Below are 10,554 nucleotides of genomic sequence, written 5' to 3'. Positions count from 1 at the left end.
CAGAGATTACAATTAATTAATTTTTTTTTTTTTTTTGTTGAGTAGTAAAAATTCAAAAAGGGAAGTTACTTTATGATTTCCATGCTAGCATTTGACTTGATTTTGTAAGCTAAACACTGCATTTAAGCATGGTTTTATACCAAATGCGACTCTGTTTGCAGCTAGCGAATTTGAGTAATTTTTAGAAATTTAAATTTTTCACTATCAGTAAATTTACTGATCTAAAAATTTATACACATATTATGTTATCCTTTAACTCTATTTTAGGACTTAGTATTAGTAAAAATATTTATTTGGAAAGGAGCTACAGCTGATCTCCGGGAGCTCCTCTCAAAAAAGACGTTTTGCGGTGCCTCTGAACTGGATACTCTGAACTTAAAAAACCAAACAGATTTCGTTAACGTAATATTAAATCTAATAATTAATCGAAGGAATAAGCAAAATAAATTTTTTTGACAAAATGGCAGATTTTCAAAACAAAAATCGATCTTTGACCAAAATTTCGGCTTGAAATTGTTTATAAAAAAATACATAATTATCGGTGAGAAAAAATCTGCGATTAATTATAAAAAAATATATTTAAGAACTTGTGTTAAAATTTGAGACTATTCGGTTTAGCCGTTTTGGAGTAATGTTGTTCACCGACTTTGAAAACCCCATTTTGAGAAAAACGCGTTTAAAGTTTGAAAAGCACTTTACATAGGATAAAATTTTTTTTAACTTACATGGAGTTGTCTATTCCAGGACCATATAATACACCCTCCGCCGCTTCGGCAGCTTGTAATAACTCGAGCTGATGCGGTCTGCGGGCCATTCTTCTATCTTGGTTGCTCTCACGCGTCTGAGATCGGAAATGTTTACGCGCTGCTCATCTTCTTTTTCGGCATATGAATACGCATTGAGCCCCAGTGTAATTCCTATTGCCTTCATATAGTAGTTACAATAGTGATGCCATTCCTTCATTAAATAAGCCGGCAGCTATGTATGCAGCGATTTCCACAGTTTTCGAACCGGCCGGAACAATTTTGGGAGAGATCTTCCAAATCAGTTGATTGTAGCTCTCGTTGTTGTTTTGGTTAAGAAAGAAGTCTTTCAATTTGACAAAGAACGTCAAGTTTGATTTCGCTTTGTCATAAAAAATACTTGATTAAAATTCAAAACAAAAATATGGCGCATGAGTTTAATATTAGTCTTGTTGTAGAGCACATATAAAATATATAAAAATAAAAAATAAATAAAAAATTAAATAAAAAAATTAAAAAAAAATCGTATTAGCAATGTTCTGCTATCGAACCAATAAAGTGAATTTTACCAACCGAATCGATAAACTATGGATAACTTTAAAATTCACTTTAACTATTTTCGTTATCTTAACTGCCTAACAAAGATAAACTCGATAGTTCCGAAACTAATGATACCGGATCTAATAAGACTAGTAATAGCGATGAACAAACTTTTATTATTTACTAAATCATTATAAATAATTTCCCTCTCCCTTTAAATCTAACTATAGTATCGGGGGTTTTTAGCTGCATGGATACGTTCGATATCGATAACTATGGTTTGACAACTGAAAATAGCAAACTCTGTTGACAAATTCGTTAATTTCTTTCTTTCACCGTTACGGTGATTGGCGAGCGTTATCGAACTACTCTGACTCGGCTACGAAAAATTAATCAGCTAAACATCGACGACTTTTGGTTCCAATTTTTTCGATTTCTAAGTACTTTGATAAAGATACATTTGATGGTTCTAAAACTATGGTGTAAAAACTTCCAGAGCGGAAATCTGTATCATCCAAAGCTACGAGTTGGCTAATATCAATGAATTGCTTGCTACACCAGCATTTTCACCAAATTTAGCCCCAAGTGATTATCATTTTTTTCCTAACCTCAAAAGATGGTATAGCAAAATTAAAATTACTGCAATAGAAGCGCGTATGACAAATGTAATAGCCTTAATGAAGATTATATTGCAAAACAAAACTAGAAAACCCCAAAAACATATTTTTCTTTGTCAGGTCGGAAACTTTGCACTCCGAGTAGGGTGAGCTATAATATCTGAAGTCAGTTTGGGAAAAAAGGTCCTTAGAAATTTATATTTTTTGTCATTATTATTTTTAATTAATTTTGAAACCACGTTTTAAGGGGCTAGGAGTAGTCGGAATTTTTTACATTCTTTTAAAGTATAATATCTTAAAAATATTGTGTGTAAATTTGAAGTGAATCCGACAACTACTTTTCAAGTTATTCAACAATTAACAAAAGGCGCTCGGGCGCTCCGGAGCAAATAGCACAACTTTAAGTTCGTTTTTCTCAAAACTGTGTTTTTTGAACTGGTGATCACTGTAACTTAAAAACCACTTGGTAGATTTCAATAAAATTTATACCGCTTTTGAAAAACATAAAAAACTCGTGCCAGATCCAAGGGTTTTTTTTCAAAAATTTCAATTTTTTTAAACAATTGTCGGTTTTTTTCTCGAAAATCTGAAAAATATTTCCTGAGACCGCCATATTGTTAATTTTGAAAAAACAAAGCTTCGATCAGGCACAATATTATCTATTAATAAAACTAATTTCTCTTGCCCGATTGGTTTTAGATGAATCTTCAGGGACTTGTGCTGATCACTGCAAGGGACTTCTGGAGAAACGGGCTCGACACAAACAGCGAGAACTTTTACAATTATTAATTTTTTTTTCTGAAATTTTGCTAAAGTAAAGTCGAAACATGGTGTATTAAAACTATGTTTTTATTTTTGTAAAATAAAGCAATTGACTAGCAAAAAAAATTATTGAAAATTATAATTTTTTCGGGCCTCTGACTACCCATAACCCCTTAAATAAAGTGAGACCCTGATATTATGTCAGTTAATTTGAGTAGTCATACCGCCTTTTTGTTCAGTTTGTATAGGTTTGATATTTGATAACGAAAGACAATACACCGGAGCAGTTTCTACAAATGGTGGAAATTTATTTCCAAAATCTTTGTTCAGCTCGTTTACCGGCCATCCTTAAAAACAGAACACAGTCATCATCGTCAATGAAAATCGATACAAAGCCCGAACCAAGGATTTTTGAGCTCGAAAAGCTTGTGAAGATAAAAAAATACGCAGTCGTCATCGGTAAAGAGCCATGCCGAAAGATTTTTGAGGCCGAAAAGTTTGTGAAGATCATCTCGAGTACTTTTGGGGTCGTTAAGAAGCCACAGCACTCAAAACGGTAAAGGAATACCCTCCAATATTCCCAGAACAACGTATCTCCACAGCAGAAATCACTAGAAACTGAGTCTTCTCCTTGACATGTGAAAACCATTTACTAACGTTACCCGGAAACACATCCGACAACTGCTAGACCACATGGAAAATTGACAGGGTTTAAACAAGAAAGGTATTTATATGCTGCTGCAATAACAAAAACCACATTTATTGAGGAAACTGTTTAGTAATAAGACAATATCCAGAAGTGGATCTACACACAGGCGTATGAAATCTGATGATTTAGAGATTCTGACCAATTTTTCTTTTTTGACGATATTTAAATCTTTGTTTTCAATTTTGTCAGTGTCAATTGTCTATACATTTTAAGCCGAAAATCGCAATGTCTCGTGACGTTCAAGCATTTCTTAATTACTTTTAGCCTTTTCACTCTATTTGTAGTATTACAAAAGAAATTCTTTGGCATTTTTCATAACAACTCACTTCACATACAGTTAGTAACATAAATAAGTATACAGGAGCCTGATTTATGGAATTGTTTGACGCTACCGCTTTCATTAATATGTAATCAAAATATCTTACACATGGTAATTGGGTACTGGGATAAGCTTTCATATGCGCCTTAATTTAGCTGTAAATTTTAGGTAGCGTTATCCACGCTTTGCTTTGTCTTTGATGCCAGCGAAATTTATGTCACAAAAGTTAGTATACAGCAAACGATTGTTCAGTTAGCATAACATTTACTTTTAAGTATTGATTAAAAAAGTTAAAGCTATTAAAAGGAAATAATTAAAGTGAGTATACAAATTTAGGGAAGTATGGCAGCATATCACAAGGAACATAAATCATTGCGAGAAATCGGTTGTTTGATAGATAGGAGTTTTGCTACAGTTCAAAAGTTTGTGAATAAAGATAAAAGTGCGGGAAGCACCACTTATAAAGAGCGTTGTGGGCGTCCGCCGCTCTTAAGTCCCAGAGAAAAAAGCTTAGTCATACGGAAAATCAGGACAACCCCCAAATTAAGTGCCCCCTTTGAAATCTGAAGTTGAAAATGAGACTGGAAAACAATTAAGCACCCAAGCTATTCACCGGGTTTTGCATAGTGCTGGTTATCATGGGCGCAGTGTTAGGAAAAAGTCCTTCGTGAGTAGTGTCAATCGGAGTAAACGGATTTCATTCGCAAAAGATCATGAAAAATATGACCAAACATTTTGGAACCAAGTCATATTTTCTGATTAGTGTAAGTTCAGTATCTGTGGATCTGATGGCCGTGAAAAAGTTTGGAGAAAAGTTAACGCGGAATTGGATCCAAACAATATGACCGGCACTGTGAAGCATGGAGGGGCTCTGTGATGGTTTGGGGATGTATGGCTGCGAACGGGGTTGAAAACTTGGTATTTATCGAAGATAGTATGGACCGATATGGTTACTTAAATATTTTGAAAAATATTTTAAAAGAAAACGCTACGAAATTGGGCCTTGGAGCAACGTTTATCTTCCAGCAGGATAATGACCCCAAGCACACATCCAACATTGTACGAGAGTGGATGTTATATATTACAATGTGCGAAAACAGCTAAAAACACCCCCACAGTCCCCGGATACCAACCCAATCGAACATTTATGGGAGCATTTAAAGCGGCAAATACCTTAACATCCCATTAGAAATAAGGAACAACTGAAAAACGTCCTTTAAGAGGAATGGAATAAAATACCACCAGCTGTAACTGAAAACTTGGTGAAATCAATGCCATCACGACTCAAAGCGATTGTAAAGTCTAAAGGTTATCCTACCAGATACTAGGATTTGATTTTAATTATGTTTTTGATTTCACAAATTAGTAATATGATGAACTGTATACTTACTTTTGAGACATGAATTTTTATAAAGTTTAATATAAAAAGCTATAATTTGGTTGCTTTTTAAAATTTTGACATTATTTGGATTAAATATGATTTTTGTATTTCATTCATGTAAATAAAACACAATTTTGTTATAACTTAGGTTGTTTGAAGGAATCGATTGGGGGAAAATTGAAAACGTATCCGGTGTATACTTACTTCTGTTACTAACTGTACGTATTCAGTAATAAGCCGCAGCAATCGCCTTAGCATTAAGTGGTATTAGAACCAGTGAAGTCCCAGTGCTTTGACAGGCAATGCCACTAAAAAATTGTGCCACGCTGCACACTCGTAGCTACACAAGTACGATGGATTATAAGACTAAACTTGAAAAACTTAGAAAAACAATCAATAAACAACACCCACAACTACCAATTAAGCCATTTCCGTATACTGTAATATAGGGTCGTCCAATTAGGGCGGGCGACGAAATGGAACAAAAACTGTGTGTGGAGGTATTAACGAAATATATCTTTGATTTGAAAGGTCCACTTATGACATTTTGCATTGTGTATGATTTGGCTAAAAATAACCGCAGCGGCTTTGCATAGTGATACGGATCCGAGAGGTTCAATTTTCAATAGTTTCACTGTAACGAAGCGGCTGAATTTGCGCAATGGCAGAGGTTATATTGACCTTGAGCTTATGCTGAGCCGATTGCGGGTTACTAGCGTAGGCATTCAATTTCAGAAAATACAACAAAAAAGGTCTAACGGGTCCAGCAAAGTCACGCGAACTTGATGACCGATTCACGTCCACCCAGCCTTACATCGGTTGCAGAAGCTAACTTCTCATGCCGCTTTAGCATCAGCGGCTGAATAGCAAACAACAGATTTGGCAGACGCTACCAAAACCAAAATGAGCGTCGGCAGCCTTTCGAAACAAACTCATCCCTATTTGAAAACCCTATAGTTAGAAAATTGTTGTAATCACTTTATAATCATATTACGATGACGGTTGTTAAACGTAGCAGACAAGTAGCTGCTCAATAAACCCCAGTAGTAATGCAAATAAATCACTTTTAAGTGTAATGATTTATTTTGAGCTGGTCAAGGAAATCGTCGAAAAAAAGTCAAGTAGTAATTTGACTACTTAAAAATTAACATTCGGTGTAGTTATGCATTAAAAGTTGTTAATAAATTAATCAAACAGTTCATGAAACCTAAAATTATTTAAATAATTTGTTTGAGTATCGATCACCCGCATCGCTTTTACACACACACGCACACACGCATGCATATATGAACGGAAAATAAATGTCCGTTAACCCTTTAACTGTTTGATTTTAATATGAAAAATGATTTTTCTAATTTTTCATTAAAAAAGCGCTCAGGTGAAAGGAGAAGGCACTACTAATAAGGTACCTACAATACATCACGTAATGTTACCAGGCTTCCTCTTTTTCTTGATTGGCGGTATAACGGTTTAAGCGAATTGTGTGAGTTTAACAAAGCACCCTCGTCGTTTATTTCCCGTGCTAACCAGCGCCAGTTGAACATGTCAAGTGAAGCCAAGTCTTTCTCCAGCTGATCTTTCCAACGCAGAGGAGGCCTTCCTCTCACTCTGCTACCACCAGCTGGTACCGCATCGAGTACTTTCAGAGCCGGAACGTTTGTATCCATTCGCGGACAACATGACCCAGCCAACGGAGCCGGTGTCGTCAAGGTGCAAAGATACCAAACACTCCACGGAACGCCTCGTCGCATATTATCATCGTACAATTTCTGTTACTAGGCTAAGCTAAGTGTTTAGTGGGAAGGTATAAGCTCAGGTTTTAACACCTAATAAGCATCCGCAAGAATAAACCTGAGAATACCGTCGGTTCAATTTTGAAGAACTATGAAAACCTGTGTAATTTATAGGAGCTATATCGCACGAACGAGAGGGGCAGTGATTCCTCCTGCGAACAAAAGTGTGCTTCTCTATGTTAGAGTGTTTGCACGAGGACTTGTAGATTATCTACCTCAATTGAACAATGTTTTTCAAAATAAATTTGAACTATCTGCAAACATTGTATAGGCGTGAGCCTATTCTGACGAACTGCCAAGCCAAGCTAACATAAAAAATACAAGCTAGAATCCACGGTGGAGAGAATTCAGAGGTGGCCAACATCAGACCGTTAATCGGCTCTCGGTTATTTTGATGGAATAAGCTGATTTGCTGATGTAACACCTAAACCAACCAAAAACACTAAAATATTCTCCAAACCAATTTCAACCCAGTTGTTGTTGTTGTTGTAGCAGTATACACTGTCAGTGTAATGTGTCAGGTCAGTCCATAAGTTCGTGCGTTTTTTAAAGTTGGTTTTAAAATTAATAAAAAAGATGTTTAAAGTATTTATTAATCAATAATATGTTTTCCTCCATTATTTACAATGTCTTCCCAACGTTTGGGCAAATTTTGAATTCCCTGCTCAAAAAATTGTTTGTCCTTGAAGCCAAAATACGTTTCGATATCACTTTTTATAGCTTCTTTTGAGGAGTAGTTCTTGTTACTCATATGGGATTGAAGTCCACGGAAAAGGTGATAATCACAAGGTGCAATATCCGGAGAGTATGGTGGATGCGGCATTAGCTCCCATCCGAGCTCGTTCAGCTTGCCTAATGTTTGCCTTGCGGTATGAGGTCTTGCGTTGTCGTGGTGAAACCAAACTTTGCGTCTATTCACTAAAGCCGGTCGATTTTTATTCGATTAAGTGCCTCATTCAAGTTTGATAGCTGATGGGAATAATAATCAGCAGTTATCGTCTGGTTTGGTTCCAGAAGTTCAAAATAAATAAAACCGGTCATATCCCACCAAATAGACAGGAGAATCTTCTTGGGGTGAAGGCCATCTCTAGGGGTCGGTTCTGGGGTTTCATCTTTATCTAACCATTGGCGTTTGCGAACAGGATTATTGTAAAAGACCCATTGTTCATCACCAGTAACGAGACGGTTTAAAAAACATTCATTTTCAATCCGTTGCAGCAGCTGAAAACACACATTCACTCTCTGGCCGAAGGTCGACGACGGAAAGTCTATGCGGAACCCATTTTCCCAACTTTGAAACCTTTCCCAACTGAACCAGGTGCCGGTGAACTGTTCCATGCAATGAATTTAACCTCTGAGCTATCATATCGACTGTCAAATTTGGCTCAGCTTCCACGAGTTCGAGCAAGGCGTCGGAGTTAAAGACTTCAGGACGACCAGCGCGCGGGGCATCCTCCACGTCCCAGTTACCACTTCGGAATTTTGAAAACCACTTTTGCGCAGTCCTTACACTCACGGTATCCTCTCCGTGAGCAGTGTTTATTTCTGCAGCAGCAGTTGTTGCATTTTTACCACTTTTATAAAAAAAAAATATGCCTCTTATACGCGTTCGAAGATTTCATTTTATTTTTTAACAACATGCGATTAAAATCACTTGTTGAATGCACTATATATCAAAGAAAATATAAATAGTTCCGTTATGTTCCGCTGAAATCTAGGACGATCAGCACCGAACTAGGAGGAACAATCAAATCTATTAAAGCCACAAGAGGTTGCCCTCAAGGTGGCGTACTCTCTCCTCTTCTGTGGACTCTAGTCATAGATGAACTTCTCCACAAACTGAATAACCTAGGATTTCACACTCAGGGTTACGCTGATGACCTAGTAGTTTATGTATTAGGCTGGCATGAGGAAACCATTTCGGATCGCATGCAACAAGCCCTTACACTAATAAACAAATGGTGCACGGAAAAAGGGCTCTCCATCAACCCATCCAAAACAACACTTGTACCATTTACTAGGAGAAGGAACATAAATCTCAAATGTCCGACCCTTAACAGAACAACACTTGAACTCTCGACAGAAGCGAACTATCTTGGCGTTAGTCTTGACAAAACGCTTACGTGGAACTCCCATATTGAGAGAGTTACTTCAAAAGCCACAAGGGCATTCTTTGCCTGTACAAGGCTTTTTGGTAAGACATGGGGACTAAGCCCTAGAATGACCTTCTGGACATTCACCACAGTTGTAAAACCCATAGTCACTTATGCATCCTTAGCATGGTGGCCCAAGGTCAAGCAAAGAAAGGCGGCAAACGAATTAAGCAAACTGCATCGCCTGGTATGTGTTGGTATTACAGGGGCTATGAAAACGTGTCCCACGGATGCATTGGGTGTGCTCCTGAACATACCACCGCTTCCAATTCTAATTGAAAGGGAAGCTCGCTCGAGTGCCTTAAGACTAAAAGGTATATCTGAACTTAAAAGTGGGGATATGAAAGGACATTTAAAGATCTTAGAAGACTTCCTACATAGTCCCATTCTTCATAGGGATGATATACTATCACCCAAACCAATACTCTTCAGGAACTTCCAAGTTATAATCAATGAACGAACAGACTGGAGAACTAACTCTATCACCTTCAAACCTGGCTCCCAGCTATGGTTTACTGATGGGTCCAAATTGGAAAATGGTAGAACAGGGGCAGGAATCAATGGGCCCAAATTCAAAAAATCGATTCCGATGGGATCCTACCCAACTATATTCCAGGCAGAAATACATGCCATTGAAATATGTGTGAGAGAATGCCTTAGAAGGAAAATGAGAGGTACTCACATCTACATACTTTCAGATAGCCAAGCGGCTTTAAAAGCCCTTCTATCAACAACCATCACCTCTAAACTGGTAAACGATTGCCTAAACCTCCTAAACACGTTAGGAAACCTCAACACAGTAACACTATGTTGGATTCCGGGACATGAAGGACATGAGGGAAATGAAATGGCTGACGACCTTGCAAAACAAGGAGCAAATATGCAACTTACTGGTCCTGAGCCTTTCTGTGGACTGACAAAAGGCCACATTAATGAATTCCTTAGGAAATGGGAGGAAAGAAAACTTGCCGCACATTGGCTAAACTGTGCCGGTCAGCGTCAAGCCAAACTATTCCTAAGTCCCAACAAAGGAATATCTGACAAACTTCTCTCACTAAACAGAGTAGATCTGCGTCTTTTAACCGGATACCTTACAGGTCACTGCAGCCTGAGGTACCATCTAAACAATATTGGTCTATCCGAGACCAATGTCTGCCGCTTTTGCGAAATGGACATAGAAAGCTCAGAACATTTGCTTTGTGAATGTCCTGCGTTGGGCAGACAAAGACTTCACCACCTTGGTGGTATCGTAGTATCTCCATGCAATCTTTGGAACAACAAACCCAAAACTGTGCTAAAATTTCTAAAAAGCCTAAAACTCTAGGGTTACAAAATAGGCCTTTCACAATAGATCAGCTCTGGTCGCAGTGCGTAATGGCCTTCTAATAATAATAATATGTTCCGCGAATAATTTTTTGTATGCAAAAATCGTACAAAAGTGAAATTATGGGTAAAATACGTACGAGCTTATGGGCTGACCTGATAGATCATCGGTCATCTTTGTCTACCTCATCTAACGGTAAGCCCAGGAAACTTG

This window comes from Anastrepha ludens, chromosome 3 (genome assembly GCF_028408465.1).
Source record: "Anastrepha ludens isolate Willacy chromosome 3, idAnaLude1.1, whole genome shotgun sequence".
Lineage (NCBI taxonomy): Eukaryota > Metazoa > Arthropoda > Insecta > Diptera > Tephritidae > Anastrepha > Anastrepha ludens.
This window is presented reverse-complemented; position numbering follows the sequence as displayed.